The sequence below is a fragment of the Ornithodoros turicata genome, chromosome 1, assembly GCF_037126465.1.
Source record: "Ornithodoros turicata isolate Travis chromosome 1, ASM3712646v1, whole genome shotgun sequence".
Lineage (NCBI taxonomy): Eukaryota > Metazoa > Arthropoda > Arachnida > Ixodida > Argasidae > Ornithodoros > Ornithodoros turicata.
In genome coordinates, this window is record NC_088201.1 from 46,257,785 (window position 1) to 46,277,430 (window position 19,646).

The 19,646-nt window shown below is 46.6% G+C and overlaps 1 long non-coding RNA gene across 1 annotated transcript; it reads right to left on the reverse strand.

Moving 5' to 3' along the window:
• Positions 1-3,900: 3,900 nt before the first annotated feature.
• Positions 3,901-9,690, reverse strand: LOC135398632 (uncharacterized). The gene is made up of 3 exons (XR_010424122.1): positions 9,529-9,690; positions 5,942-6,074; positions 3,901-5,410 (listed from the first exon to the last, which is right to left on the reverse strand). It is a non-coding gene; the product is annotated as an uncharacterized LOC135398632 (long non-coding RNA).
• Between the last annotated feature and the right edge of the window lie 9,956 nt (positions 9,691-19,646).

Genomic DNA, 19,646 nt, shown 5'->3' on the forward strand with positions numbered 1-19,646 from the left:
TGCTGGCGTCCTCGCCCGGGTCTATGGACGTCCGCGACGTCCATAGACAGGGCGACAGGGTTTTATTTTTAGATGTCTCGCTCATAATATGCGTTTCAGGGGGAATATCACGCTGAATGTCACGGTAGTTGTATGCTTCACAAACGGTCATCTTTGCTGGAGACTGCAGGTCATGTCACGTTTTTAAGCTGCGTTGGGCACTTGGGGGTTCGTGTGCGCGCGGTGCAGTTAAAGGCGATACGACTGACAGATTGGAACCAGCTTCCGTGGCCTAGTGGCTACGGTGGTGGCATTCCACGCCGACACTGGGAGGTGACCCGGGTTCCAAACTGGGAGCCGGCTGTGCTGTCTGGGTATTTTCCCTGGGTTTTCCAGAGACGCTTTAAAAGAAATGTCGGCACAGTTCCCTGTGAGGTCGGCCCAGGACGTAAGATCCCTCCTGCAATAGTCGTGACGTTGCCCGCTTGGGCGCAGCCGACTACGGCAAGCAGTTCCATCGACACAACAACAACATTGAGAACTTTACGAAAAGCGCTGGCGCGCATTACTTGGGAACGTACTGGAATCATGTCAGTACTATTATGTATCAGCAGATCAGTAGTGATATCAGTCGTACTACTGACCGCATAGTCGATAGTGGCGCCATCTTTTTTTTTTTTTTGCAGTCAACCAATAATGCAACCGGCGATTCCATGTAGCAGGGACTGGAAGAGTACACAGAGTACACGCTTAGCGGGCGTAACAGGTGCCGCTCGTAAACCACAGCGCACCTTGCGGGATATTACGAGTGGACCACGGGGTGCATTCAGGTGTGTTGACTGCGTCAGAACTGTCTGAGCCTATACTTAGGATCCTTACCCGAACGGAGAGATCGTTCCTAAAATTTTGATACTACCCTGTAGTTGGATATTACACGTCGAAGATTTACCATTGCAGACATGACAAAATAAACAGCAATTGGGGAGCAGTGGCGAACCAATCTGCCTGCGCATGGACTTCGCTAGTCTAGACACATCGTGCAGTTCGTTTGCAGAACTTTTCAAAGACCGCGTAGCGTGGGTCAGCTGCTGATTGTGTTACGCAGTGTTTAATATCGCCCACTTTCCTCTGCTGTGTTGTGCTGTTTTTGAAACAGCAGAACAATGCAAACTTTTAGGTTTTCTAACTCCTGCTGAGGCACAAAAAAAAAATGAATGCATCGGAAATCATTTGGACAAGGCGAACGCTTACGGATGCAGCCTTGGTTTTGGATAATTGAGGAACTTTGACGGATTCCTTCGAATACAATTGAATGGGCCACATATTCAGAGCCACCAGACCAGCAGGCTGATATCACCCTTGTCCTGACGAAATCTCCCTTGCTAACGGCAAATTCGCGTAGTCATTTCCCGGCAGATTTCTTTGCCAGATTCTGAGCAAAACTTCGCTTGGTCAAAACGTAGAATCTCGCGTGGCGTTTTCAGGACTGCGCCAGCTAGCACTTTTTTTTTTTGCCCGGCCCTGATCTAGCCGGGCAGCACGTTGCCCAACTGTATGCGGTGTCGTCACGTCCGCACCTCAAGGGCTCGCATTGGCTCTGATTGGCCCGCACGCCGAAGTTAACGTGAGTTACCAAGCGACGGAACCGGAACACCAGCGACCGCGATACCCCGAGCGTGGTCCAAGCGACTTAAACCGCTAGATTCCTGGCACTCATGTTCGGGTGGCAACGGTCACGTGATCCAGCGCGGGCGCCAGGCAAGCAATATCCGCGAGCGCTAGGCCGGGTTGCCAGGAAATGACCATGCAAGTTCGCCATAAGAGATTAAAAAAAGAAAGGAAGGAAAAGTAGATGATGAAAATGTGGTAGCAACGTTTTGACATCTTTATTACATATCCTTACATGCTATTCTACGTGCACAATGTGACATTAGAGCAAAGTTGGACGAAACTTGAGAGGGCAAAAGCCCCATGTCTCCGCGAGTTCTTGCGGCACGGTTGGTTGGTGGCGTGTTGACGTCGAGCGATCTGCCTGCCTTGTAACACGTTAGGCTGTGTATGGACACGGTTTTGACTTTCTTATATGTGGGTTGGTACTGTCTAGTCTTCAATTTAACTTCTTCTGTAGCGCTCACATTGTGCGACTCAAATGTCATCCACCCTAAAGCCACGGTTGTAATTAGCGCCGCTAATCGCAAATTTCGGCAAACAAGAAATTAAAAAAGATAACAGTTTCTAGCTGCCAGTCGGAACTGTTCCTTATCATTTCGTTGAAACGTCCATTCCGCCTTCTTTTCCTGTCATTTGCAATTAGAGTCTGTCATTCGATTCAAAAATAAACGGGCCGTACCATTCGGAGCCGGTGACCGACAACAAAAGAAAGCTGCAGAGACGAAAACGAATTTTCCATTTTTTCGCCGTTTGCTTCTTGATTCCGTCAGGAAAGCCTGACACGAAAACAAACACCACTAGCCTGTCATTAGCGAACTACTCGAGATATCCCTTCGCGTGTATTTCATAAAACGGGATGAAAAACAGAAGAATGAACTCTGTAAAAATCCTTCGAGCGAACCCGTGACACTTTCTCAATTTCTTCATTTCGCTGATGCCGCACTCGAAATATCAGAGCTTTGTCATTTTATATTTTTCGTCGCCACTCGAATTCCCTCCCCGTTCCCTCCTCCTCCTCCCATCGACATCGTCTGCTTGATTTGTTACTCGCGAAATGTCAGCCAATGAAAACAAAGTCGCGATGTCATTCACGCAAGAAATGCGCACAAAGTACTTTGATGTACTCTCTCGGCAGCAGTGTCTGTCTCTCCTTCCTTTTTCGCCGTCGTCACGTATTTCAGCGTCGTACTTCTTCCGTTAGGATTTTTTTTTCTTGTGCCGCAGATGCAGAAGGGCGGAACGAGAGTTCGTCTTAATTAAAATCCTATCCCATTTGTGCAGGCTTGTCATCTGCACTCGGCAGCCAAGTGTCACTCAACAAGGAAAACTAAAAACTATAGAAACATGTAGTCACTGAGGGCAGGACGCAAAAGAAGGAAAAGGTGACAGAGGAGTAAACGTCACATCGCTGCTTCTCCTGAAGCGGGTAATCCAGATCTAGAAGAGTTTGTCGAGACACGTGGAATATGTTTCTTTTCACTTGTCTGTCCGTGCTGTGACTCTGTATCGGAAGGATTCGTGCCTTGTTATTCTTCTATTTTTCTCTCTTCGTGCGCGCTTTTTCCTTTTCTTGTGTAGCAAAGAAGAATGAGTAGAAAGGGAGACATTGGGATTTTTATCGCTTGGGCTGAGATTGACGTTGTCTGTAATGTGCGCTGACAGCGGGGTGGGGAGGTGTCACTGGTTGCGTCTGTGTGTTTACATGTAATTCCGAGCCATACGACGAATGGCCCGATGAGGGTTACAAGCTACACTATATATTTCTGAGATTCCTGAGCAACCAGCCGAAATGACTGAGGAAAAAAAAAAGTTCTCCACCTGAGATGTGAAACAAAAACTGTCCCTGTGCAAACTCAGCACTCATAAGTAGACATCATTTCTCTGGCTAAGGTTTAGAACGAATAAAATACTACCATGCATCTAATAAATGAATGCACGGGCTACATGTGCGAAGCAGAGGTATAGGTCAGTATAGCTCGGTTCGCGAAGGGAATGTGAAAGGGAGTTTCTTCAGGGAAGACGACTGCGATTTTTGCGATAACTCTTTGCACACACACTCTCCAGAAGATTTTGAGTTTCAGAGTTTTGAAATGCTTTAAAGGAGCAATGAGGTGACAGTTAACATGGCTCGAAACCCCGTCTCATTCGTCAAGCTGTTCTTCAGGAGCCAGCATGCTGCGGAATCAAAATTACAGAAACCGTCAGAGAAAGCAGCCGCGGACGGCCGACACGGTCCTCGCGTGACGTAATAAAGTCCTCGTGCTTTTTTTTTCTTTCTTCTCAGCTCACGCGCCTGCTTGAGCTGTGCCGCCCTACATCACGAGTCACGTGCTCGGGGACCACGTTACGTCACGACGTTCCCTCGCAAGCGTGCTGTAGGTCATCTGACGCACTTGTCGTTCTTTCGCAGGAACTCATTTTATTCGTTGGATAACTCGCCACAGCGAAGAACAGAAAGTCACATAGGTGCACCTTTAATACTCCACTGAATGTTTTTATAATAGGGCTAACACGGAGGTACCCAATGCCACACGCAGAACTGAATGAGAACGATACGTCGTTGGGGGATGGCTCATGGGAAGGACAATGGTAAAAGTTGGATTGTCGTAGCGAACTGCGATTCGGGTAGCCTGGCAGCAGGGAAGGGTAACGGACGTATTTTGGTTACCGTTTCTATTTTCGTTACCGCTATATTTTCGTTTCCGTTATCCGTTTCTGATACCAGCTTGTAAATTTCGTTTCCGTTACGTTTCCGTTATTGTTTCCGGTAATGGAACTGATGTTACAGAGCTGCGGAAGGACGGTCCGTCCGGCTCTGTCAACACCCTGTTTTGCCCAGGTGCTGCTTCGCTGTCACACGTACACACTACACAAGTAATTTTACGTCGTTGGGATGCGCACATCTTGCAAAATTTTTAAAGAAAAGGTGGAACATGTCTTCAGCTAGCCTTCTCTATGCAGTCACGCGTAGTCCAAGGTGGGCGTAACCTTCATCCAATGTCGCATCCGTAGGCGGACGCCCTCAGTACTAACAAATACTGCCATAGGCACGGTGCAAATAAAAAACAAAAATAGAATTGAAAAAATTATAGTCTATCATCCTCGTGCTGTGGTGGAGTAGAGTGCGTGGAAGTCTCATGTCATGTAGGTCGGTCTCAGGTCATGTATGTCATGTATGTCTGTAGGTAATGTCACGAGTAGGTAAGCGAGTGATGCACCCTCGATATCCAATATTGCGCTTCGTTTCCATGCTCTCGTGTAGTATTTAGAGCCTTACACGGAATGGAGTCATCAGAATACAAAAATAAAATGAAAAGTAGATGAAATGTCATTGCACAACAGTAACAGCCATTACCCGAATTCAATACCGGACGATATTTTTCGTTTCCGTTTCGGTTTCTGGTAATGGAGGACAGTAGTATGCGTTTCCGTTTCCGTTATCGTTACTATCTCTAATTTCGGTAATATACCGTTTCTGTTTCCGTTACCATTAGCGTTACCCTTCCCTGCCTGGCAGGTGCGTCGGTAGGACTTAAGAAGCAAGAGAAGGAGGCCGAGCGATGGCACCGAGACCAACAAAGTAACGACGTCCTCCACGTGTTGTCGTCTGCCGAGTGCCATGCAGGAACATCACAACGCTGGAGAAGGTAGCAGACGTTAGCCGAAGTCGCTCTCCTTCCATTCGGTGCTTTCAGTGGACCGTTGTCTCCAGAGATGCGCCTAGGTATGTTTAAAGGACAACGGAAGCGAAATTTGTCAACTGCAAGAAAAGGTCAGAACAAAGTGTAAATCTTACGTAGAATTATGCTACCACCAATATTCTGTGAGTACGGTGTACGAATGGGCGCATTTTTGACGATTACGAGCCCGCTGGGCCGCCCGACACGATCGCCTACCGCTGTAGCAAAGCATTGCTGGAGAATCTGAGGAGCGCTTGACGTCAGATGTTCCTCGAGCTCCATGGGCGGCTGCCAGGTGAATGGGATAAACACGCCAAATTCCGAACAACGCCTCAAAATGTCCGATTCGAGATCTTGTGGAAGTCCGAAGGTGATATCTCCGATGACAGATGGATTCGTACCTATTTTTTTTATTTTATTTTTATCCGCAGCGGGAATCAGACGTACGCCGAAACGCCAGATCTGGCCCGGTCATCTAATCTATAGCCGGCCGCATATAATTGGCTCTTAAAAGCTATCTGTTTGCTTGGACTTGCAGTTGATAGGGTTCGGTTATCTAACCGAAATGCCGGTGAACCAGCGAACGTCATCATGAGTTCATCCATACCTACCTCCATTACTGGTCAGCTTGAGCACGTCATATTCCACGAGCCGCAAAAAGCAACCTGGCACGCAAGTCGGTGGACGTTCAGCAGTGCTTTGTTCCAGTTCCAGGGCTACCAAGGGATACCAGGCCTTCAAGTTCTGCGAAACAAACCTTTAGCGTATAAGCTGGGCTTGCCGTCCCGGCGCATCGGGTCGGATGGCATTGCAGCACAGTGTTTACGGGATTGCGAGCACTAATACCGAGAAAGTTCAAAACTCGTTTTCTCAGTAATCACAAATTATCGTGACTCCAAAACTCAGAAGGTCTGAACTATTCTGTGATGCAAACCAGCAATCTTCTTTGGAATAGAATCTGTATCGATGAAATTAATTCGACGGAACTGCACTTTACCAAATTACATTGCTCATGAATTTGCCGTCCGGATGTGACCCGGTTCGAACCCAGCACCGGCTGTGCTGCTCTGCGTGTTTTCCCTCCCGTGGTTTTTTTCCTCAGACGCTCCAACGCAACAGTGCACAGTTCTCTGTGAAGTCAGCCCAGGACAAACGACGCCCCTCCTCCCCCTCCGAGCGACGTACCGCCATGTGGATAGGCAGAACGCCCGGTAAGAGAATGCGAAATTTTTAGTAAGAGAAAATCATCAAATGCAAACTGACTGCCTTGGTACATTCAGGCGGGTTGCAATAGCCACCCTCTCCGTCTCACCCCCCGAACCACCCGTAACCTCGTTTCACTTCACAGGTTCCCTGCGTTACTTAATGCTGAAAGACATTGGACCTGGCCAAAAGTTCACGCCAACTGGCTCACACTCTGCGTCCAGATACGCCATTGCCACGCTGTCCATTTGATTGGGAGCTCAATGCACTAAACTAACCCTAATGGCATCAACCAAACTTCTAGCTAACAAACTTTGCAACAAGTTAATCACACATTCTGTTGCTGACCAAACAGGAATAACAATTAACCTACGAGCGTCAAAACGCTCTCCATATGCGCAATCCCAATATCGTGGCCGTTTAATTGAATTAAGCATTGTTAAAGAAGGAAGTGAGATACCGGTGACATATCCCAGGGGCGTTGTTATACGTTCCACCCTTGTTATGGTTCACATGTAATTGAATTACCTCTTTTATTGCACGCAGAATAGACAGTGACATTTGTAAAACATCACCACAGAACAGGAACAACTGAACGCGCTTGACATTGCCCACGATAGTGGCTGTGCAGCCCAAGCGTGTTACAGCGAAAAGAGCGAAAGGCGTTTGTATGAACAAACTGGATTTCGTGCTTCACGTGAATGCTGCTTGTATTGTGCTGCTTCTACGGCTGTGTTAAAGGTTCCTGGATGCTATCTCTGCAGACGCTTGGAATTGTTATCGTGCGGTGAGCGGGTCGTTCAATTCAATACAATCAACAATAAGAGGGTGTTGCTGTCTGGAAAGTGCAATGCGGGGCGCGTTACTGTCTGCGTGCAATGTAATGTAATATTGGATTGCGAAGTGGAATGTTATTGCGTGGATTTTCCATAGTTTTCTATGGTGGTCTCCTATCTTACGTGGGGAGTTTTGTAGCAGTGAGTGGCAAAACATTGATACAAATAATAGAAAACATTGATCTGCTGCTCTTCAAAATAACTATCAGCTTGGGACGATGGGAACCATTGTTTTGTCCCTGCCTTTTTGTGACTGTCTCGACATAACAGGTTATTGAACAGCCGCCGACAGAATGCCGTTCCCTCTCCCATTAACACTTTAGCGACGGATCCAGGGCTCTCTATACATATTCGAGTTGGGGATCCAAGTATAGAAATTTTACTTCAAGGGGCTTTACTAAAAGAAGAAGAAGAAAAAAAACCGGGGAGATGGTAACTGTACCTTTCCGCAGCTCCTTAAAAATGTATTGCAACGCAACGCTACCAAAACCGTGTATTACGCTTCACTATATTTAGTAATCCCATAGCAAGCTCTCTTATCTATTATATCGCCTAATGGCCACGAGAGGCAGCAACGTCATCAACAACTCCTCACATGTAGCCTACATTGACTGGTGGAAAAAAGAAAAATATGGAAATGTTAGTCCCGATAGGCTACTTGGCTCCATTCGGCTCAAAGCACCTGAAAACACGTGGAAGTCATGTTACAGAAGTCTGAGTTGTGAGGAGTAATTGTTCAGTGCACATACAGGCTCCAAAGCGTCGTTATACTGTGCACGTGGGGAGATTCGCAAAGCCAATGGACCTTTTTCACAACGGCTTATGCGCATGACCTTGAGGCGCCGGAAAGGGTTATCTCCGTCTTCACCAGATGGCGCAGTACGGGGACAACAGAAGTGGGGACCAATGGGGAGACCGCACGAACGGTGCGAGCTCGTCGGTCCCAGTCCGGACCGGTTTTGGTCCTTTGTGCTACCCATGTGGATTTGCTTTGGCGAGCGCCAAGCGTGGTTCGCTGGAGAGCCGCTACGATACGACGCGTATGTGAAAAAGGTTAAATAGGACTTCAGAATGCTCCGACTGCTATCACATAACTAGAGAGGGGGCGCTCTCTGTGCATTACCAGCCGTGACCGCTTTGAAGATCCACACACTTCAGTAATGCACCGCCATTTTCGTCCAAAACGCACGACTTGATTCTGGAAACAGGAACATACTATTTACTGCATGACAATGTTATGGGCAAGACACACGCACGACACAATGCACGAAACGTCGCATAGTTTTGTGTCACGATTTGTCGCATGTCGCTTTTGCAGACGCGTATGCGGCGACATGTCACTCTGAACCGCCGTATCGCTGGAATAGCGTGGAAGGAGGTTGAGTTTGAATGTAAAAAAAAAAAAAAAAAAAGAAAAGGGGGGAGAAATTGAATTCGTCACCCGACGAATTCTGCTACTCCCATAATGAACCCCTAAATGAATGAACCCCATAGAAGGAAAAGACGAAATGTTAAGAGAAAAAAAAGGAAAACGCCAACCATCCCTCTCCCTGAACTGCATAAGCACATGCATATCTGAAACCCCTAGAAGTGAAAGGAATCGCGAAAACTAAAACTGGAATAAGGAACTCGACGACACATGCCTAGCACGCGGTCCTACAATACAGTTACGATACCGCTACTCACTATAAAGTTTACAAGCGCTGACAACGCTGCATCTCTCTTCTTGGGTTCCCATAGACCCAGCACTTTGACTATATCGAAGGTTCTAGTGTCCAAGCGGTCTAGAGGAGACTCCAATGTAGCCCTTTTCGGATGCATATCATGTGCCGCAGTACATGAGGATGTGCTTGGTGTTTTCCCACAATTGCACACACTGGACAGTTTGCTGAACTAGCCCCGCCGACTTTATGGAGAAACTGTCGACCATACGGGGCATTCAGGAGAAACCGATGCAAAAGTGTTTGAAAGCGTGCAAAGAGCTACCTTCGCTTATACTTCACGTACCGCAATAAAATTTGCTTATATAATAACATGCTATAAACAAAAACGTATTCACTCCCAATTTCACATCTGTTTCACGGCGCCACACGACGAAATCAGTCTATCTGAACGTACGCTGTTCGCCATCCCCCCCCCTCCCTCCCCTCGGTACTCACTCATGTATGTGAGGTGCAGCATCATTTTTTCGTTCGCGATATCACTAGCACTGCGAGACAAGCCGGTGAGCGGAGCTGAAGATATCAAAGCACCCAAGCAGTGGTGTCGCCTTCGAAGCCTGTGCGACGACACAGTTTCGCAGCCCTTACCTTCGCCAGCCGTCACTACCCGAGCAAGCTTTGCGTTTCCACGCGTCGCACACTTTGTCGAACATGTGACGCACCCTCTATTCATAGCCGACCAAAGCGTTGCAGTAAACATGGCTCGCACTACTACCACTTGTATTATTTCTCCCTCTTTCTCACGAATGAATGGCCTATGGATGTGTACCATCACTGCGCGGGATCGTGCATTGCATGTTCGGCTTCATTTAAAAATTCGCCTGCTCCTTAAAGGAGACATTCATAAATTTAGCTTATACTGTTAACAATGAGAATAAACACAAACAATGCTCGATAATTCAATTTACGATGTACATCGGGCTAGGCTTGAGCGTGATAGAATACAGCTGCTTTTCAATACGATGAAAGCAGTGTACATGATACATTGGCACTTTCCTTGATACGTCCCTAATTAGGGCATTTGTAAAGAGGCGCAAGAAGAGAGCATCTATAACCAACACGAAATGCGTAATCCAAATAAGCATAATATCGCTCTGGTGCTACACTAATGCGGAGGAACCTGATTAGAAGAGACTAATGTCGCTCTCTGTTTTGTTAAGAGGCAGAAGAAAAAAGGAAATATTACAACATTTTCCGGTCCCATGGTGCCTTTCTTGTAGTAACTTATGTGTCGCGTTAGTATTCACAAAACAACACGATTTCAGAAACGTTGTTGACCGGAAGACAACATTGCTCTACCACGGTACGCATGAATGAAGTTAATTTGAGGGACGTCATGAAGTTGCAACAGGACGGGTCGAATTTTTGGGTAATTATCATTTCATCAATTGGATTTATTGAGGTGATGTATTGGCTGAGCGCCGAGTAGCCGAGCATGACTTCAAACCGAACATCGCGTGAAATTGGACAAAACATGGGTTGTTCTTCATGACGCGGAAAGCCTGAGCTTGAGTACGACAGTTTAATGGACCGACGCAACAACAACTCAACAATTGTGTTGTTGTGTCGGTCAGTGTAAACTTCATACCCAAGCTTAAGCTCGCCTCGTCATGGACCTTGTCCACCGGCTTGCGTGCGCCCTCTATTTTATCGGACACCTCATTCTCTAATTATTCAATCAACATGTACACCTGCTAGCGACAATGACAAAAGAAGAGAATATGCAACGTGCAATTTCAGAATTCCGCAACAACAACACCGCAATGAAGTGTGCTCCAGTTCTGCGTTCGCAGTTTCATATAGACCACGCACCCCGTTTCATGGAATGAAACGGTATCTTGTATCCAACCGAAACCGGTCATCCGCAGTGTGCCATCTCTTCCCTTAATTTACTACAGTCACCACCCTTGTGACTACCCGGACGAAGCATCAGCAAGCAGCTGTACAAATCCCGCATCCTTTGTTGTTTCCGTCGCTGCCGGCGGATCCCGAAGCGACATGAGTGTGAAACGTGGCTCAAAAGATGCATCAGAGAATTCGTCCTTCGACAGAGAACGGGGTCATTCATCGGCTTCATACAAAAGGGGTTTGTCCCGTTTGACTGATGATCACCGATCACTTTAACTGATGATCAGCAGGCGACCTTGAGCGGTGGCCCTACAATAAACCCCTTTGATCGGACATCGGTCAGCTGTGTCGAGCGGGGGAAGCGGCGGACTGAACGAGTGCGAATAAACGTGAATCCATCACGCGCAGGAAGTGGGGTACCTGGCGTCAGTTGCACACCCTCTTTTGAAAAACGCTTCGATGTGTGCGCGCGATTTGAGTGGGCATGAAGGAGGAGTCGCGCCATCTTGACAACGTGCAAGAGTGTTGTTGAGGGATCATTACGGTATGAGTGGAAACGGGTGCCTGCACAGGGATCAGCAGGTTGCCCTCTCACAAAAGGAGAGAGATGGAAAGGAAATGAATTTTGAACAGAAATCTGCGGTCATTACTACTGTACACTAAAAGCTCTCAGAGAGTGAGTGTTGCGTTGCCCATCGTTCAGCTCTGTGTCCTAGAATTTGGCAGGTAAAGGCTATGCCGCTTCTTCTTTATTTTTTTCAAACTTAAGCAGTACCGCTTACCCTATTTTACCCGTGTTCCCTCGCATTGCTACAGGATAAGTAGGAAATAGAAAGACTGCTTGTCGCGTTAAGTGCGAAAATAGCTGGTGAAGTGTTAAATTTTCAAGCGTCCCTGATCATTTTTTTACCTCATGCTTCCTCGCCCCCTCCCCCCCCCCCCCCCGTCACCCTCGCCCGCGTCCCGTCCAAGCATTGGCAAAAGTTCCGCACGATCTTCCACCGTCCTGTCCTAGCACTGCCCCACTCACGAAAGAGATTCCTATGCAAAGAACACTTTCCCCGTAACGATAGCGCATCTTTTTACGACTAGGGACTGACCAGGATTGGTTTGAATTTCAAAAAATTATATCCAGTAGTGTGGAGCCGGCAGCTCCAGCACACGTGTGCCGGTAAAGGGTTGTTAATACCCCACCGGGGGTTGGTGGGGATCAGGATGTGCTGGCAAAGATGATAACAATAACGACAAGAGATACGTAATGATGGTGACACGCAGGATGTTGATGCGCCCAAAGTGTAACTCGGACAAGAGTTGGAGGGGGGGGGGATATATTTAATACTGATAAAAAAGAAGGGAAAGGTTAGCCATGATGTAGGCTTGCTATTCCGAAAAGTATAACAAAAAGGAAGATGAATCAGCAGAGACACAGAAAATTAAGAAGAAATACAGGAAAAGACAGCTCCTTCACTAATCGTTGTGCAGACAGTCATATCGGAGGTATCAGAGAGTGCCCAAGAGTGACAAGAGGTTTTCGACTCTTTTTGTGCTCTTTAATAAGGGGAATGGGACACGCTGTGAGTCCTGCAGGAATTGCAGGCCAGATGATTCTTCACAGCTATCCCAAGCAGTACAATGTACTGAAAGTCTAGGTGGAGAGGAGGAGGAGGAGGTGGAGGGGGAGGGTACTGTACTGACCTTCAAGCACTGCTTCTACAGCACTCGACCTTTCAACACATCGTGCTAGCGACGACAGACTGCTACACCAAGTCCTTATGGAAAGAAGTACTTCGATAGAACACGGTAGTCTTATTTCGAGACACTTGAAATAAGACTACCGTAGTCTTTCAGGCAAGACCTAATTCAAGTGGGAGACTTTAAAGGGACATTCAGCCAATGTAAGAGCAACGATATGTCAGTTTCTCAGTGTTCATTTAACTTTCGAAAATATTTTCTGGGATTATGGAGGTGGACGACGACGCAGGAGTATAATAATTACAAACATGTTGTGCAGTATTTCTTAAACATGCTATGCCCTCCGCGATGACAATAACGTCGACGTCGTTTTGACGTCTCACTCGGGCCACTACTCGCGTTGCTGCATTTTTTAAGGTTTTTTTTTTTTTTTGAGCCGCTATAGACTATACATTCATGCAGGGGCGGACGTAGACCGCGCTTTTTTTTGGGGGGGGGATAGGGGGGTGGGGGCGGTTTCATTGCCGAAGCGTGTAATTCGGGAGGGAGAGGAGGAAAACTAATATGTAACCTAGCATATGGGGGGGGGGGGATCGCCCAACCGCCTCCTTGGATCCGCCACTGCATTCATGAGGAGTGTTCTTTACACAACGTATTATCTGTACATCTCTTCCAGAATCCTTCACTAACAGAAATGAGGTTACTTTATAAGCCGCGCTATCTCTTTAGAGTGGAACCTCTCTGCAGCGGCGGGAAACAGGCTGCTCACGTTCCGTCAGTGGCACTATATTATTGAGGTCTTCCCCGCGGGACGTGGTTGACTTTGTGCACTGTTTAGAACAAAAGGTCTGCAGCGCGCCCTTGTGGAAGGGTATATAACGGGACTGTTAGCCTCCTCGATTGCGTACCATCTTTCGGTCGACAACATTCGCAGAGTGGTAACTGAGCCCATTTACCACCCGGGGTAAACAAGTTTATCACATGAAATAACGATAATTGCTCGATGAAACGGTATCATCGTATTTCAGGAGTAATTTAAGTAGAAAACACAGTCAGCAACACGGTTGTATTGTAAACCGAAATGTCGTCACTTGTGCCGGCAGATTTTCCGTTACTACAATGAGGAAATCTCCGAACCCGCACTTGCAAAGTCGCTCGTCAGACGAAGAGGACCTAGAATTTGAGAAGTCGCAGCGTACTTAATAGTATCTGTTCTCTGGCAAGTTGCTCCCACATGGCGGGAATGCTTTGGGCGCGAAGTTTGCAAGTTTCTAAGCGCTGCTAATTTTCGTTTGCGTCTTTCCCTTGGTGATCGGTCGATAAAAATGCTACTTCTATTTTTGAGATGTGATGTGGGCAGTCATTGCGCTCATCCCATTCTACAGTTTCCAATACGAAAGATAACTTCTGGATTGCTCGTTTTATGACCTGTAATAACCTGTAAACCAAAATTTCACTCAAAAGTTACGACTGCTATAGAAAAAAAAATAAAGTAAAAAGTACTGAATTTCGTATGCATGTATGCATCACGCTAAAAACGCAAAAAAAAAAAAAGACGAGAGCAACAAAACATACACAATTAGCATATTTCGAGGAAGTCGTACAGTTCACTCATACCCCACATGCCCTGAGGTATGGTATCGCAATTGTTGCGGTGAATCACCTCATCCCATCGTCATTCGTGTAGTTGTTGTTGTACAGTTCACAGCTCAAACGCCATAGGCCTTCGGACGGACAATCAATTTGTACTTTTGAAGGGTATAAACTTGACACCCAGGGCGATACATTTAGGACCCACGTCCAGGGTTGAACAGTACCACACTGCCAAAGGAATTAAACATCCCACATTTCTGGACTAATATTTGTGACAAGCCATTACCACCCTAAAAGGAATAACATTGACGACCTTTTTTAAAGAGTGTGGGAGTCTGGGATTAGCTTCAGGACACAAAACGTTATTCGGGGCCGAGCCGGGAAATACGGGGTTCAGAGACGCCGGCTCTGTTTGACGTAGCTCAGTGACGTTTGATGATGCAGCATTGGAGGGAGAGAGGTGCGCGGATTTCGCTCCTTGATCTGCTTTGTAAATAATGGAAGAGCTTAGGGTACACAAAGTGTTAGATTAATTAAGTGTTGCAAGTTCAGCGTCTAAGCGATCACGGGCGAAGTGGGTCCCGGCGCACTGTGGTTTGAGCGGACAGGAAAAGGCCGATAGAGCGGCAACGGCTACCCAACAGTCTCGCATGGTTGTACCAATAGTGTTGTCAAGAGGAGACAGGAGATCACTTCAGACTGAGCTCATCCCGCCACTAGCTCGCCAGCAGAGGCGTCGGGACATCACTGACAGGTCCCTCATGTATTCAATGGATCCAACTTTGTCTTTCTCAGTTCCAGACCGTTTACCACGCTATTTTACGTCCCTCCTGCACAGGCACCGTCTCGATGTAGCCTTCACTCCTCAGTACAAGTAACAGATCGGATACTGTGACAGAAGCATATGCTTCAAATGTGGCGTCGTAGCGAACATTGAGCACGTCCTAACAGAATGTGAGCTATACGAAACGAAGAGGCGGCAACTCTGTGCTCAGTTGAGTACTGCTAGCCGACAGACGTTCAACCTAGCTGCAATTCTTAGCCGATGTCAGAGCCATGTGTAACACCGTCGATGTCTTCTGATGTTCTCTGAGTTCCTCTTGTCTACCGGTTTGCTCCAGACGCTGTAGAGTCATACTCTGTATCTCAATGACCGTTGGTGCTTCTTTCATGTGTCTTTTTTTCTTCTTCGCCTTCCTTTTTTGCGACATAGCGCAGTCAGTGCATGAAGGACAGCTCAATTGTTGTACTTGCACATAACTTCATTTTCATATCTCACATCTAATGTTTCGCGTGTAATGGGGTAATGTATTGCTCTCCAGTGGTGAATCACCCCAGGTCATAGTCACGATTTATTTGTTGTCGTTATTGTTGTTGTTGCATTAATTTGGGCATAATGAAACCCTTGCTTTCACATCGTGCGTGTTTTTTTAGACACTGCCTGGCCAGCAGTTTCGTACCCTTGAAAGGAACCGTGGACGGCTGCCGACTCGCGACTTCGTATCTCCTCCAACCAATCTAAGCATCGAATTGAGTCCGAAAATGATAGGGTTTGCAGGAGGGCAATTCATGCTCTTCTGAATCCGCTCCGATTCTATTCAATTTTAGAACGTCCTAATTGTCTTCCTATTCCCGATTTGTACTTCGAGCATTAATAGCGGTAGAGTACGATGATAATGCGCGACCGAGCGACGCCTTAAGTTGGCGAAGCGAGTGGAAATTCCTGAGGACGACGAATACGACCTCAGCAATGTCTTTTCCGTCCTCCTGAAGACCACCTAAAGACATCAAGCAGGTGGGACAGCTGAAAACCCCTCAGTGGCGGTCACGAGCTTTCGCACACATTTCAAGCTCTTGATGCACAATAACTCTTTCATTTCTACCGAACAATCCGTGAAGCGTCATATGGGGCAACTCGACGAGTTCTCACATGACGCAATGAGAGGAAAATACGGTAGCGGTTACGGTTCCAGCTTCCCCATTTAGTACAAGTCTGGGTTTTGGTCGGATGATTATTTATTCCGTGCAGTCTGACGCGCCATTAAACAGCGCATAGAATTAGTTGCGGTATAATTTTCCAAATTTGACCGAAAGTGAGTCAATGCCTCTTAACTTTTCGTAACGAATGTCCGAAAAAAAAAAACACTTGGACCTGTTGAAGATCGTATGTCTCACTCTCCAGTGACGACATCGCTGCATAAAATGATAATGGGACGAACAGCGTCAGAAGATGAGAATGACATTACATCAGTCAACGGCTTTGGAGTAGAGAGTGGCATGGTTGTCAAGCTGTGATAGTTACAAGCGATAACAAAGATAACTTTTCAGCGCTCATCAGAATTAGGGAACACAATAGGAGGCATCGCGGTATTTTGGTGACCAGTGTTCTCCACAACGGTACTACTCCTTTACATTTGGAATACTTTAAATTGATGCGGGATGATAGCTCGCTATCAACGAGACATGCTAACTACTAGAGATGGGACGAATCCAGAATTTTCCGAATCCGAATCCGAATCCAAGGAAGGTTCTGCGAATCCACGAATCTTACGAATCTCAAATCTTTCCGATTCGAGATTCGTCCAACCAATCCAACCAATAACGGTTTCTGCGAATCCACGAATCTTACGAATCTCGAATTTTTCGAATCCTTTCTTGAAAAGAAAAAAAAAAGTGTTTGAAAAGCCAGGGGAAAAACATTTATAGTTAAATGTAATTTATTTAACATGTTTTGCATCGACTACAGGAAATACATAAATTCTCGAATCTGAACCCATAAAACTAAGAAACAATCAAAAACAGAACCGTCCTACAGTTAAACTTGTAATGTAAGAGTTCCTGCCTGAACTCTTTCAGTCCAACGCAATGTAAACAAACAAACAAGAAAATATCCACCGGCCAATAAGGCTTTCGGCAGACTCCGCAGGCGCCAGTTTTAAAAAGAAACAAACAAACGTGGTTGTTGGATTCGAAAGATTCGATTCGCCGTTTTGGGCAGTGGGATTCAGATTCCCGAATCTCGAATCCCTGCCTAGGATTCGAGGATTCGGTTGGCACATCCCTACTAACTGCTTCCAGTTCTTTCCAGAAACCCATTGGCCGATTGATAGCACGCTATTTCAGTTGTATTTCTGATATTCAAACTGTTTTTTTTTTTTCGAAAACGGAAAAGGAAATGCGGCAGCCGACAGTAGAAAACACGGCAAACTTTTATAGTACATTTGGTATTAGCATGCTGTCCAGCCAACACAATAACCTCCAGCTAGAATGTGTTTATGATCAGAGGAAATTCACTGGAAAACATTAGCTTATTGGAATAATTACGGTAGGAGAAAACACAAAGAACTTCTCACAGCAAAAACGGGAATTCTACGACAGTTGTGTACAATCGTACTTTTCACCCCTTGAGGGGGGAGGGGGGGGATCTCACTTACCTGTTCTTAATTAGTGATGCATGATCAATGCACGAACACGGAGAAGCACTGCAGACTCTGCGAACTAGACAAAATCGCGTGGACAGTTAAAACGCCTGTGCGTGGGCAAAAAACACAGAGACAACGCCAACACAGACGCACGAGATGTCACAAACGAACTAGACGCGCAACGCCGAAAGAAGTTTCTCTAAGCAAAATACGAGGTTAGCAAAAGTCCATTCGTGGTCAATTCAACGTCTAGCTTGTTCCTAGTGAAATGTTGTCAGGCTAGAAATTTTCGCGCGCAGAAAAAAAGAAAGAAATGCTTCCATTTATATAGCCTTGCACACACAGGGCACAATATTACTCAAACAGAAGTTGAGTAAAGTCTAAAGTTTGTATATCGAACTCAAAACCCGCAGAAATTCCGCTCCCTGACTTGGGCCTGTCATGGGCCCCCATACTGAAAAATCATTATATCTCTCTAGTCTCTACACGATACACACTCCGCCATGCCTACTTCACTTCACGGCGGCCTCTGGTATGCAGCACAACACAAATTAATGTAAATAAAACATGGCCGCCTTCAAGGCTTGTGCTCAATACTTCATGACAGCGTAAATTCCATCAATGAAATACTCCATCTGAATAACATTTATTAACATAACATTTATTGCCGCAACCTGCAGTAGCATGGCCCACGATGTCTTATGTTTTTCTGTAGAAGCGAACTCCTACACTATACACCTCATACCACCGCACCTACCACCCATTACACAGCGGACCCATACCTCACGGATCCCCATCTCCATCCTCAGCATCACGAACCCTAGTGTCCTACCTATCTACCTAGTAGTTAGCGACGTTCATCTCAGTCCCGTGTTGGTCGCCTATATAGGCCGTAAATTATGTTTCCGCTAGGGACAGCGGAATTCATCAGTTTGACGCACGGGGATCGCACTGTGTTGTGGCAGTGTTGATTACAGCGACCGCCGCCTGAGGGTGCCTGTGTCGCATAACTCTTGCTGAGTCACGCGTGATTGGCTCAAATTCGGGTTTCCCTGGCGGCGTATGGCGGCGACCGTATCGGAGCCATGGGAGCGCGGCCGGTGCTGTTCCGTCGGACCATTACCGTAAATCAGGGAACGAGCCTCGCGTTATGTTGTATCGTATTGCCGGCTGAGTCGCATTAACGGCTATAGTCGGATTGCTTTCCTCGACTCAACGCTCGCTTGTTCAGAAGTGGGGGAGGGAGAGGTGACAAGACGTACAGCTACATCTGTCTGTCCAGGTGGTGTTTCAGTAGAGGTATACGAGCGAGGTACAACAGAGAGAATGGTGTAACGAAGTGTTCGGGTTTCTGTGCAGGGGTATACTTATTGCGTGTAGGTCTCGCTGGGTGGTCATAAAACAAAGAGTGAGACAGTGGGGGATTCCCAAGAAGGTATGGTTTATTTACCAGTTGTGGCCATAAAGGAACTTACTTGGTTAGAATACATATATGACATGGAGATGCATATCTGACTATGGGATGATGAATCGGATAGTGTAGGATGGCCGACAGTAGGCTCAACAAGGTGGGGGCATGCGTAGTGCAAAATAATGCTATTTGCTAGGGCAAGCTGGGGTTATTATTGTGTCAGTCACGCTCCCATCTTTAGCGATGATGTTACGGAGGAAAATGATCAAGTCGCTTTGTGCAACTTAACGCGAGGAACCCTAGGACATTGTAAGGAAAGCCACATCATATTTCCTTGAAGCAGAGCAGCCTAATAAGAAAGGCTACTGGCAACTTATGCATTACAATCTGCTGTGGAAAATCGCACATCGTATGGGCTCTTATCACCATGTTCGCAAATACCCATAGTTAATGACACGCTGTCAAGCTATCACAGTGTCACATTACAGCAAGCACGCATACCTTCATGATGGTAACCGTGGGCACCGTCACGGGGGTGCAAGGGGGGCCGATGCCCCCCATGGCTTCCAGAAACGTAGGGTTTCTGAGGC